We start from the raw sequence: 12,115 nt of genomic DNA on the forward strand, positions 1-12,115 counted from the left end.
TAGCTTATCAAATTGCAGATGCTTCTTTATTTACAAATGGTTTAGGTTTGAAAGGTAGTCCCTACATCCATTTGTGTATAGGTCCAACAAGACATTGATTAGACAAGCCACTACCACACCAGAGGGGTGATTTTTCTCTGATGTGTAGCTTTGTTTTTGTCCTCTTGATAAGATTTAGAGGCGAGTAGCATTTGTATTTCTTCGAGCCCTGTACAGTGAACCCAGGAGGAACTCCCCAAGGAGGAACTCTGGAAAATTCTTTCTTTTTTCTACCTGGTTGCATTTCCAATGACATTTTAGTGCCTTTGTGATATTTAGCAGTAGGGATGTGTCCCAGACAGTGGTCCGGCTGAACTGCCACTCGGGCCAGCTCTGGCCATACTGAGCCTTAGTTTCTCATTGAGCGTCAAATGATAGATCTGACTTGTTATGGGTGTATAGGTGATTCATTGCTGAAATCATGAGAACCACATAGGCCTCATGCTGTAAGGACCCACCAAAGCTGCCGTAACCACGTTTCTATGAATTACTCATGATTTGTTAAGCCACAGGATGTTTAACTTTGGAAATGTTGAGGTGCTACCTTGCCTGTGTCTGAGAAAGTTTTCTTTTCTCACCATGGATATTTCCACTGAAGTAAAATCCTTACTGCCCCGTCCTGTTTTTTAGGTCAGTTATGGGAAGTTGTAAGCTTTCCAGGCTTAAAAGAAATGAGGCAACAAATAACTAAAAACCTCGGAAAGGGAAATCTACAGTAGTTTATTGATGCATTCTTAGTGCCTTATAGGAATCTGCATCGTGGAGGGGGCTAGACTATCGTAGGGTAACTGGCCCTCTTGTTTTGCTGAGACAGGCTTTCCAGGAATGCCAGACTTGCAGGACTGAAACTGGGAAAGTCCTGGGAAAACCAAGATGAGATGCTCATCTTACCTCTTGTTATTTCAATGTCTATTTATTTATTTATTTTGAGAGAGAGAATCCCAAGCAGGCACTGTCAGTGCAGAACCTGACATGGGTGGGGCTTGATCCCACGAACCTTGACATCATGACCTGAGCTGACATCAAGAGCCAGATACTTAACTGACTAAGCCACCCAGGGGCCCCACTTTTTTTTTTTTTTTTTGGAATAAATTTTTTCTTATAGACTGCTCTTGGATATACCCCCAACCCAGTTTCCCCTGCTATAAATATATTAGTATGGAACACTTGTCACAATTAATGGACAAATATTAACACGTAATTATTAACTAAAGTCCATCTTTTATTTAGATCTTCTTAGTTTTTATCTAATGTCCTTTTTCTGGTCCAGGGTCCTATACATGACAACTAGTTGTCATGCCTCGTTAGGCTTCCCTTGGCTATGACATTGTTCCTTGTTTTGATGACTTTGACAAATTTGAGGAGAGCTGGTCAGGCATTTTGTAGAGCATCTCTCAATTGGGATTTGTCTGATGTTTTTCTCGTGATTAGCCTGGGCTAATGGTTTTGGGGGAACAAGACCACAGAGGTAGAGTGCCACTCTCATATCTTATCAAGGACTCATACTATCAATTTGTTACTGCTAACACTAACCTTAATCACCTGCTTTAGGTAATGTCTGTCAGGTTCCTCGACTGTAAAGTCACGCGTCCTTTCTTCTCCCTTTCCATCCCATACTCTTTGGGAGGAATTCACTGTGGGGAGCTCACACTTAAGGAGTAGGAAGCTGTGCTTTCCCTCCTCAATTAACAAGTGCTTACATAAATTATTTGGAATTCTTTGCCATGGGAGGTTTGTACATTCTCCCCAATTTATTCATGCCATCATTTGTTTATGTCAGTATAGAGTCATGACTATTTATTTTATGCTTGGGATTATAGTGCAGTACTATCTTATTTATTGTGTTGCGATTCCCTAATGACAGGTGATGTCACGCATCTTTTCAGGTACTTATTTGCCATCTGTATATTTCCTTTGGTCAGGTGTCTGTTCAAATCTTTCCTACTTTTGAGAGCAATCTGGGACTTGAGGCCAGGTGTGTGTGTGTGTGTGTGTGTGAAAAACCTGCCAACTCTAGATTTCTTCAGCTGCAGCCTCTGAGACTCTTCTTCCAGAGGCTCCGCCCACCCAATCCTGGGTCAGATCTGACCAGAGCAGGGTGGGGTTGGGAGGTCGACTGTGGAATAGACCTAGGTGTGGTTCAGTCAAAACCATTTGCCTCAGTTGTCAACTTATTTACATCCCCTGCTGAAAACTTCATGAAATAGACTAGAATCTAAAATATTTCACAGTCCCATAAACACCCATTTCCTTTCTCCATCATTTAGAACTAATTTAGACAGCATCAACCACAAGACACATGAGATTTACAGGACTGTAAAAATATTCTGGTTTCTAAGTGTTCCTATTTTACAAAGAGCCTGGAACAAGGTGGGTTTGGATGGATGTGTGGACATGTGAACAATTCCTTATCCTGAATGCAATTCTTTACTCCTTTTTTTTAAAGACAGACCTTAAGGGTTTGGAACCTGAGTTTACGGTCAGGGGAGAAAATCAATTCGGCAGAAATGCCATGTAGCACGGTCACACACAAAGGGTTGCTTGTGTTCTTTGATGTTTAGGCCTCTCTGGTAATTTCTCTAAGGTTTACTCGATTTAAAGACCCTCTTAAAGTCGAAGACCCATTGCTTTGATAACTTACAAATGTCAGCGTTTCAAAGGAAATGCCGCTTAACCGTCAGCAAATTAGAATTTTGACAAACCATCAAATAAAGGAAGATCATCTGGTACAGCTGAAGACCGTGTGACCACTAGGGGTCAGGTGATGTCCTGATAAAGGAGGCACCGTCTGGGGAGAAAGAAGGAGAGCAGCCTCTGGCCAGCTTGCATTTTCCGAGAGAGAGGGGTACGCCATTCCTGGATGGAACTGAAATGTAGGCATTCCAAGCTTTAGCAGTAAGGCTTTTTGTTTTGTTGTTTTCCCATTGTTTTCTTTTTTCTTTTTTTAATGTTTACTTATTTTTGAGAGAGAGACAGAGTGCGAGAGGGGGAGGGGGAGAGCGAGAGTGTGAGAGAGAGAGAGAGAGAGAGAGAGAGAGAGAGAGAGACTCACAGAATTGGAAGCAGCCTTGTGCTTGAGCTGTCAGCACAGCACAGAGCCTGATGTGGGGCCCGAACTCACGAACTGTGAGATCATGACCCAAGCTGAAGTCAGACGCATAACCAACCGAGCCACCCAGGGGCCCCAGTGTTTTTCTGTTTTGAAAGCCAAATTCTCTGAAGAGAATTTTGCCTACAATTTCTCTTTGCAGATTTTCAAATGCCATTATATTTCTCCCTTACCAGCCATATCTGGCCATTTTTAATGGACTGAGGGTGTGGCAAATCTCAAGGTTCTATTTCCCACAACATTTTTATTAAGGTGCATTCTGGATAAAATGAAAGAAAGTGTCAAAGAAGGGAGAGTTGGGTGGGGGGGTCGGGGAAGAGGGGTAGGATTACGCTGACCCCTGCAGCCTCAGTGAGCAGGAGGAATGAGCAGGAGGGTGGGTGATGAGGGTGATGTCTTTCCTCCTCCCCAGGTCAAAGAGCGCCAGGCACCTTTGAACCCCAAGGGCCGATCCAATTCTTTTCCTACCTGGGCACAATATCAGGGTTTCCCTCCTGGGATATTGCCCCTCCAGATTCTCGTGCCTAGGCATACGTTGCTACCCAGTCTCTGTTTTCAAGTGAGCCGTGATCAGCCCCAGAACCTTTCTCAGTCTGGTGCTTCAGGCAGTCACTGTAAACTTTGCCTCTGTTCCAGGTTTGACAATGCCTAGGTGTCAACAACAAGTTTATGTTGAACTTGACACTCATCTCTCCTGGCTGTGTGGTGGCGGTCATGATTTGCAGTTTTGGTGTCCCTGGAGGTTTGAGAGTTTCCCTTCAAATGTGGTCGAGGTGTTATTGCACAATGGCCAAACCGTGGATCGGTTTCAGGCACAGGTTGGTTTTTGGCCAAGATGGTGTTCCAGGTCATGTGGCTAGAGACTTAAAGTGCCATCTCCATTTTCATCAGGAGCATATTGTTTGTCCAGAGTAAAAGTCAGACCTACTAACTAAAGTTTACTGAAGAGATGAATCACCTGACTAGCACTCAGAAATGCAAATGCAACATGAGATACCCAGTTTTTCCTCATTAGGTGGCAAAAATTAAAAAAAGGTTGAGAACACACAATGCTGGTAGGGAGTGGAAAATCAGCCCTCCTCATACGTTGTAGCTCAGAATGTAAATGGTTACTATCTTTGGGAAGATATTATAGCAGTCTATTAAAATAGAAAATACATATTTTTGCCTCGAATCTCATGTTGGGGAATATATTCTTCAGGGATAAAAGTGGAAGAACATAAAAATAAACAATCAAGGATGCTTGTTGTATATTTTTTGGTGTCAAAACAAAACTTAATTGAGATACCACCGAAATAGGGTATATTTTGGCAGAAGTATAATTTGGTATATTTATAATTTCAATTTAAGTGAGTGTAAATGAATGAATGAATGAATGAATTAGGTCTATGTGAATTGTTCTAGAGGCCATCCATGTAAATTTAATGAAAAAAGGAAGCTAGAGTCTTGAATATAGTATGATGCAGCTTTTGTGAGAACAAAAAAGTCCAACTCTACACGTAGGAATAAATGTACATGGCAGGATAAAAGGTATAGGAGGGTGTCCGTTAAGTTTTTGAGCTCTGTGACGTGGGATGAGAGGGGTGTGTGTGTGTGTGTGTGTGTGTGTGCACGTGCGCGCATGCCTGTGCACATAGGGTGGGAGTATTATAAATTTTCTCCTCAGTGCATTTAAAAAATAAGATTCATTTAGGGATGCCTGGGTGGCTGAGTCAGTTAAGTGTCCAACTCTTGATTTCGGCTCAGGTCCTGATCTCATGGTCCCAAGAAGGAGCCCCATGGCAGGCTCCGAGCTGGAGTGGAGTTGAGACTCCGAATGGAGTCTGCCTAAGATTCTCTCTCTCCCTCTTCCTCTACCCTTCTCCCACCCTCTCTCTTTCTCTCTCTCACTCTCTAAAAAAAAAAGATTCATATAAATGCTTTTAGAATAAAAAAATTCAGTAAGAAAACATGGTCCCTACAAGGTTAAGGCCATTGACCAAAGTCTTAACAACTGGTTAATGACCAAGCAGGAGCTACAGTGCAGGTCGGCTGCGCCCATATCCCCAGTGTTCAATCCCCTGCACAGGTTGCTGTTAAAAATATATAACTGGAAAAACTCATTACTGCTTCTGTTTGATGTTTTTGTCCCTCCCCTCTTTTCTCTATTGAGTAGCCAAGCTAAGAGAATTAGTGTTTTTCATTGTAGCCAGATCCTCTGATGTTCATTCTCAGGCAGACACTTTCCTTTTGACTGGATAAGTTAATTTCCATGACTAGGTTAGCTATTGAATGGCAATCCCCAGAGTTACAAGGATTGAGAAGGTGTCTGAAGAGTTATATATTTCCTCATTGTCCAGTCAAGATGTTCTCCTTGATCTGACAATTTTTCAGAAGCCAGCATTTTATTTCATTTCCAGCTTGACATAAAAGTGATTGTGTCCTTGGGGTTATAAGAAATATAATCTCACCTGTGACCTCCCTTTCATACTGCAAGCCCTCCAAAGACTCCATGGAACCTATACAGTTTAATTTGGGCTTTGCTCAGGCTTCTTTTTGGTTAAAGTTAACCTGTTATCCCTTTTGAAATAGTTCATCATTTAATCCAGAAAGAGATTGTCACCCATCAAATGGAACACATTGCTGTATCTACTTAATTTTTTTTCTTTTTATTCCTGGGAAATACTTTTCTTCCCTGACATTCTTGAGCTCTGTCAACAGTTTAGAAATATACAGCCACAAAATGTAAATCTGAGACTGAAGAAATTTTGAGGCATTATGGTGGACAGAATAATGTCCACCCAAAGCAGTCTATATCTAATCCCTGGAACTTGTGACTATATTATTGGCCCTCCTGCAAAGGGGACTTTGCAGATGTGATTTGGTTAAGAGCTTTGAGATGGGGAGATTATCCTTTATAGGAGGGGGCCCAATCTCATCACATGGACCTTTAAAAGCAGAAACCAGGGGCGCCTGGGTGGCGCAGTCGGTTAAGCGTCCGACTTCAGCCAGGTCACGATCTCGCGGTCCGTGAGTTCGAGCCCCGCGTCAGGCTCTGGGCTGACAGCTCAGAGCCTGGAGCCTGTTTCCCATCCTGTGTCTCCCTCTCTCTGCCCCTCCCCCGTTCATGCTCTGTCTCTCTCTGTCCCAAAAATAAATAAACGTTGAAAAAAAAAAAAGCAGAAACCGTTTCCTGGCTGTAGTCAGAAGGAGATGTGACTACAGAAGAATGGCCAGAGAAATGCAACATGGCTGCCTTCAAGGTGGAGGAAGGGGCCATGACCTAAGGAATGCAGGAGGCCTCTAGAAGTTTGTAAGGGGAAGAAAACGGATTCTCCTCTAGAGCCTCCAGAAGGAATGCAGCCCTGCCAACATCTTGAAACCCATGTCAGACTTCAAGAGGCATGGTAGACCACAAGTGCTACTGTGAGCGTTCTGACCCCAGTTCCCACCATTCTCTTGACTTTTCCCTCTTTCATGTAGAAGTATCTTGAAGCTGACTTTCTCCCATGGTAGCAAGATGATAATCAGCAGCCACTGGACAATAAGCTTGCTTGTTTATATCCATGGGACAGAAAAGAAAACCTGTCCCTCAAACATAAAATAAGGTATCGCCTGCAGTCTGATTAGGCCAGTTGGATCACATGCCCACTCCTGGACCAGGCATGGGATTGCCATCTACTGATGCATTAAGCCTGACTTTCCAAACCGGCAGCAAGCTGAGATGGCTGTGACGGGCACACATAGAAGAGGGAAGAGCCAACAGAAGAGTGGGAAATAGAGCTCGAACCTTCACCGCAGCACATTTGGCTCACCTGCCTCCCAAGGTCTCATTAGGTGAAATAACAGAGTTCTGTATTAGTCAATCCGGTTGAGTTGGGCTTCTCTATTACTTGCTGCCCAGATTACTCTAGTAGCCACGTACTCTCTACACGCAGAGGCACAAGCCCCTCCTGCCTGCTTTTGTCTTTCATGGTACCTGGCGGGCTCCTGCAGGCCTTTCAGTTTGTGACTTTCTACACCTGACTGTGTCTGGTAAGAAACGCTTTCCTCCTGAGAACTGGCCCCCCGGGCCCAGAGCCAGCAGTGCGTTGCATGCCCGGTGCCTCTCCCTGCTCCTCCGCCCACAGCTGGCGTTGCTAATTGAGCGTGGCACCCCTTCTTGCTGAGTCCACATGTGGCCTCGCAATGTCCAACACTGCACTCCAGGCAGCCTCGACTGGCTGATTGGAGCTGGCACAGGGGATGGACCCAATCTGGCATATTAGCGTAACTAGAGATAGTCTTTTTTTCCTTTCTAAGTAGTTGCTTTGCCTTGTCAGTTCGTATTGAGATAACGACCCGTTACAACTCTCAGGCCTCCCTCACTTGTCGAAGTCCACATTTCCCTAAGCCCGGGCTTGGCACAGCCTGTTGATGGCCAGCCAGACGTTCCAGGACCTAGACGGTTAGCGTTCACACGTGAGCCTCCACCGCTCTGCCGTCTCAGTGTAAAATATCCTTCAAGGTTAATGTCCCTACTCCTACCCTCTAACATACTTTATAGTTTTGTGGTATCATTTACATTACATGAAGGGAATCTAATTCACTAGCATTCTGGATTGGGGAGTGTTTCTCCCTTTGAGAAAAAGTGTCAGGAGACAAGTGGCAGGGTGGTCACTTATCAAGCTTTATGGCTTTTGAAAGAAGGGTACCTCAGGGAAGGAGGAAACAGAAGCCCAGGCTTGGTGTTGTGGGAACCCTATGGAGAAGGACCGTGATGAAAGCCCTAACAGCTGCTCAGAGGTGGGCTCGCAGGCAGTGATATGCATCCAAAAGAGGGCTCTTAGAGACTTGTCCTGCCGTTCTACTAGAATTCCCCTTCTCTTGCCTCCTCACGAGACCTGCTGCAGCGACTTCCGCTTTTCTCTCATTCCTCCTAGAGGCAAACTTGAGTTTCCTCTGGAAGCAACCGCATGCTGTTCCGCCCTAAGGCTGGGACATGGAGGGCCAATTTTATTCAGGTTACGGCTTATTTTACGGTGTTATCTTTTGCGTATTTGAGCCTTTTTATTCTATTTGTTTGTGCCTCAATAGTCATGGCTTTCTTTTGAAGGGTACCAGAATATGCCACCCCAAAATATGCATAAGAATTCTTTTGGGGCACCCAGTTGGCTCTGTCGGTAGAGTATCTGACTCTTGATCTCAGGGTCCTGAGTTCAAACCCTACAGTGGGTGTGGAGCCTACTTAAAAAGTATATATTTTGAGCTGAGGGCAATTGAGAAGAAGGTACAAGAAAAGCTCTCTGCCCTCTGCCTATTTGCGTAGAAAGAGGACATAAATTTGTAAAAATTTGTAAAGGTGTCCCTTCTCCTACCAGGAAGGAGAAAAGTTAATCACCAGAGACAACTCTAGATCCTTAACATCCCAGAGACCACACCAGAGGAACCTACTTAACAAACCTTACTAACTAGCCCTATCTGCCATTAGTTCCGCTATACCCTTACCTTCCCACATGTGCCACCCTAGAAACTCAAAGCTTTTTCTTTGTCTTGTTACATCTTTAAAAATTTATTTTTCTTTGTGACACCTGGGTAGCTCAGTTGGTTAAGCCTCTGACTCTTGGTTTTGGCTCAGGTCACCATCTCACAGTTTGTGAGTTTGAGCCTCCCCCGCCCCCCCCACCGCCATCGTGTTCTGCGCTAACAGCGCAGAACCTGCTTGGGATTCTCTGTCTGCTTCTCTCTCTGCCCCTCCCCTGCTCTCTCTCTTTTTCTCAAAATAAATAACATTAAAAAAATGTATTTTTCTTTGTTTTTAGAGGATGTCATATAAGCTCAAGTTCTAACCACTGTTTTGAATTACTCGCTGCTGAGTACCCCTGTATGTATGCACAATGCACGTTCATAAACTTCTCTGTGTTTTTCTCTGGTTAATCTGTCTTTTCTCAGATTTACTTGTAGAATCTATCCAGAGATCCTAGGAATATGGAGGGAAAAGTTATATTTCTCCTCCCCTACACTTTTCTTATTTTACACGACCTTCTTTTAGCTCACTTTGACATTTTGCTTAGCTTATATTTATCTCGTTTTCTCTCATTGCTTTTACGTTTGTTTCCCCCCGTTTTTTTTTTTCTTAATTGTTCTTTTTAATGTTTATTCATTTTTTTTTTCTTTTACAGCCCTCATCACACCTGCTACCCCAGCGGGGTTACCAAGACTGCCCCCCTCCACTCACCAGTGCCCTGGTTTAGAGGGTTGCATATGGGGTTCTAGGTGGCCTACTGCAGTGTCTCCTTGGCAGGACAAAGCCAGGTGTGGCCCTCTGGTGTCCACTCCCCACCCCCTCCAAGCCCAGCTCCTGCTCTGCTGTCTCAAGGGTCCTTAGAACAGGGTGTGTGGGCGCAGGGCCTGGAAGCAGCCATGAACTTGCCCAAAGACTTGCAGAAACCCCTCTCCAGACAGACCTACAGAATGATCACTTCCAAGAGGGAGACCCTCTCCTGGTCGATCCCACTGGGCCAAAGGCCTGCCACATGCCCATCTCCATGCACACCTCATGTAACCCTCACGACAAGTGTCATTTTATAGACAAAGAACCCCAAAACCAAAGTGGTTAGTACCGTGCTCGGCATTCCCAGCTAGAAGCCCAAAGGTAGGTCTGCCTGCCGCGTGCACGTAAAAACTGCCTCCCCGGCAGCTGTAAAGCATGTTCGGCTACAAACCACTGAGTGCTCACTGTTCTGAGCACTGAGCGTGGAAACGGCCGCTTCCTCTTAGCCCCAGTGTCACAGGTGCAGGAGAGCAGCTGCATCTGAGGAGCCGGCAGGTCCAGCATCAGCAGGGCAGCCGTTCCTGCCCGTCCAGCCCCCAATATCTATTCATTTTTGAGAGACAGAGCTCAAGCAGGGGTGGGGCAGAGAGCGAGGGAGACAGAATCCAAAGCAGGCCCCAGTCTCTGAGCTGTCAGCACAGAGCCCCGTGCGGGGCTCGAACCCACAAACTTGGAGATCATGACCTGAGCCAAAGTCTAACACTTAATTGACTGAGCCCCCCAGGTGCCCCAGATTCCCCCTCTGTTTTATCACAATTTTTTCTTTTTATGATTTTTTTTGATAACTGTCTTTTTATGATTTTTAACCATCTTTTACATTTCTTTAATTTACTTCTTAAAATTTTTTTATTGTCAAGTTCCAGCTCTCTTGGCTTACTCAGTGGTGAGCAGGGAGGGGTAGCACTAAGGCATCCTGACCCTGAACAATACTTGAATTCCTCCTGGCGGCGTTAACATTTTCTCCATCAGCCTCATTTAGACTTTGAGAATCCAGAAAACACGAATTCCTTCCTGACTGCAATAGTGAAGGTTGTTATAAATGCATCTCAAATTCTGGAATGGAGTTTCTTTCTCAGGTCAAGCATCCCTCTATCCCTTTATGTGGAATTAACTTATTTAGAAGCAGGTTGCAGTCACAGGTGGGAACTCAAGTCAGAAGTAAGCACACAAAAGAAAGAAGTGGCTGGGTGGGGGTGGGGGGCGGCTATGGAACTAGCCAGCTCACGCCAGCAAGAAAAGAGCTGGTAGGTTACACCTTGGCCCAGGGCACATTCCAGCAATATCTGCAGACATCAGCCCCATGGCCCTGTGACCAGCTCCAGGCCCCATGGGACAGTGTATCTGGAGTTGCTAGCCATTTTCTGCTCAGATATGGGGCGGCCCAGGGCCTGGGCCCGTCCAGCTTGTGGTTAAAGGAGCCAGCAGAGGATGAGACATTTACCTCCTCCCTGCTCAGAGAGCAGCGTGTTTCCAGGAGGTGATTCTGGTCTGCTCTTTCCTGCCTTGTCATGGGCAGTGGCTACCTGGTACATGACAAGAAGGGGATGTGGCTGCTTGCGAGTCAGACTTTGTAAGTAGCAGGAACGCCTGTATGTAAGAAGCTGATTTCTTACAGGGACTTAACAAAACTGAAAGTAGGGAGAAGCATTCTTCCTTGGGAATGTGCTACTTTTGTTGAAGACTCTTTGGAAAGATTTTTCTGCTCTCTGTAATCTTTATTTATTTATTTAAAAAAGTTTTTTTTAATGTGTATTTATTCTTGAGAGAGAGAGACAGAGACAGAGTGTGAGTGGGGGAGGGTCAGAGAGAGAGGCAGACACAGAATCCGAAGCAGGCTCCAGGCTCTGAGCTGTCAGCCTGACGCGGGGCTCGAACTCACAAACTGCGAGATCGTGACCTGAGCCGAAGTTGGACGCTTAACTGACTGAGCCACCCAGGTGCCCCATCTGTTCTCTGTAATCTTGACTGACATTAATTGGCACCCTCCAACTTGGTCAGTCAACAACTTCTCCCCTCTTGTTTGCCTTTGACAACAGACATTTTTGCTATCTTTTACTTTTGTGGAAGAAGGAATGTTGGCCAAAAGACTAGCTTATTATACAGCTTTTTATGCCCAATATTTAAAAAATATGATGCGACCAAATTAAATGCAAAACCTTACTGTGCCTCTTGGTCTCCACATTTGCCTGCCTAAGGATGGCTAAGTCTCAGGTGCTCTGTGCTTGTCCCCGCTAATGGAAACTTGGTGGGACTCCCTTTGTCTTTGTCTTTAAGAAATCTGACACATATTGTAAATACCTCAGGCCACGGTGAACTAAACAGAAAGGAACTCTGGAAGCACCACGGGGTTGCTGGCTGCCTGCCACCACAATCTGATTTCTCTCTCAGGGATTCACTTGGGCCTCATTTAAAGCCAGTCAGCTTCCATTCCTTCTGTTGTCACCGCTGTTGGCTTTATAAACCTAGATAGATGTGTTTGATGCAGTGGCTCTTGGTCATTTAGGGAGTAATGCACTTTTTTGAGGATTTGATGAAAACTGGCCTTTCCCCAGAGAAGTTCACGAAATGTATGACTGCTCCACATGTTGCCTATGGTTTCAGGCCCTTCCCTGATCCTTGAAGCACAGTCTGTGACCTCAGGTTAAGAATCATTAATAAAGATTGAGGCTATGGCA

At 45.0% G+C, this 12,115-nt stretch overlaps 1 non-coding gene across 1 annotated transcript; it reads right to left on the reverse strand.

Annotated features, from left to right (window-relative positions):
• Positions 1-9,813: 9,813 nt before the first annotated feature.
• LOC124527431 (small nucleolar RNA SNORA43) lies at positions 9,814-9,947 on the reverse strand. Its single transcript, XR_006965880.1, has one exon. It is a non-coding gene; the product is annotated as a small nucleolar RNA SNORA43 (small nucleolar RNA).
• Between the last annotated feature and the right edge of the window lie 2,168 nt (positions 9,948-12,115).

The sequence above is a fragment of the Lynx rufus genome, unplaced genomic scaffold, assembly GCF_022079265.1.
Source record: "Lynx rufus isolate CCGP_SWC_20201006 ecotype Redwood Valley unplaced genomic scaffold, mLynRuf1.p SCAF_5, whole genome shotgun sequence".
NCBI classification, from domain to species: domain Eukaryota; kingdom Metazoa; phylum Chordata; class Mammalia; order Carnivora; family Felidae; genus Lynx; species Lynx rufus.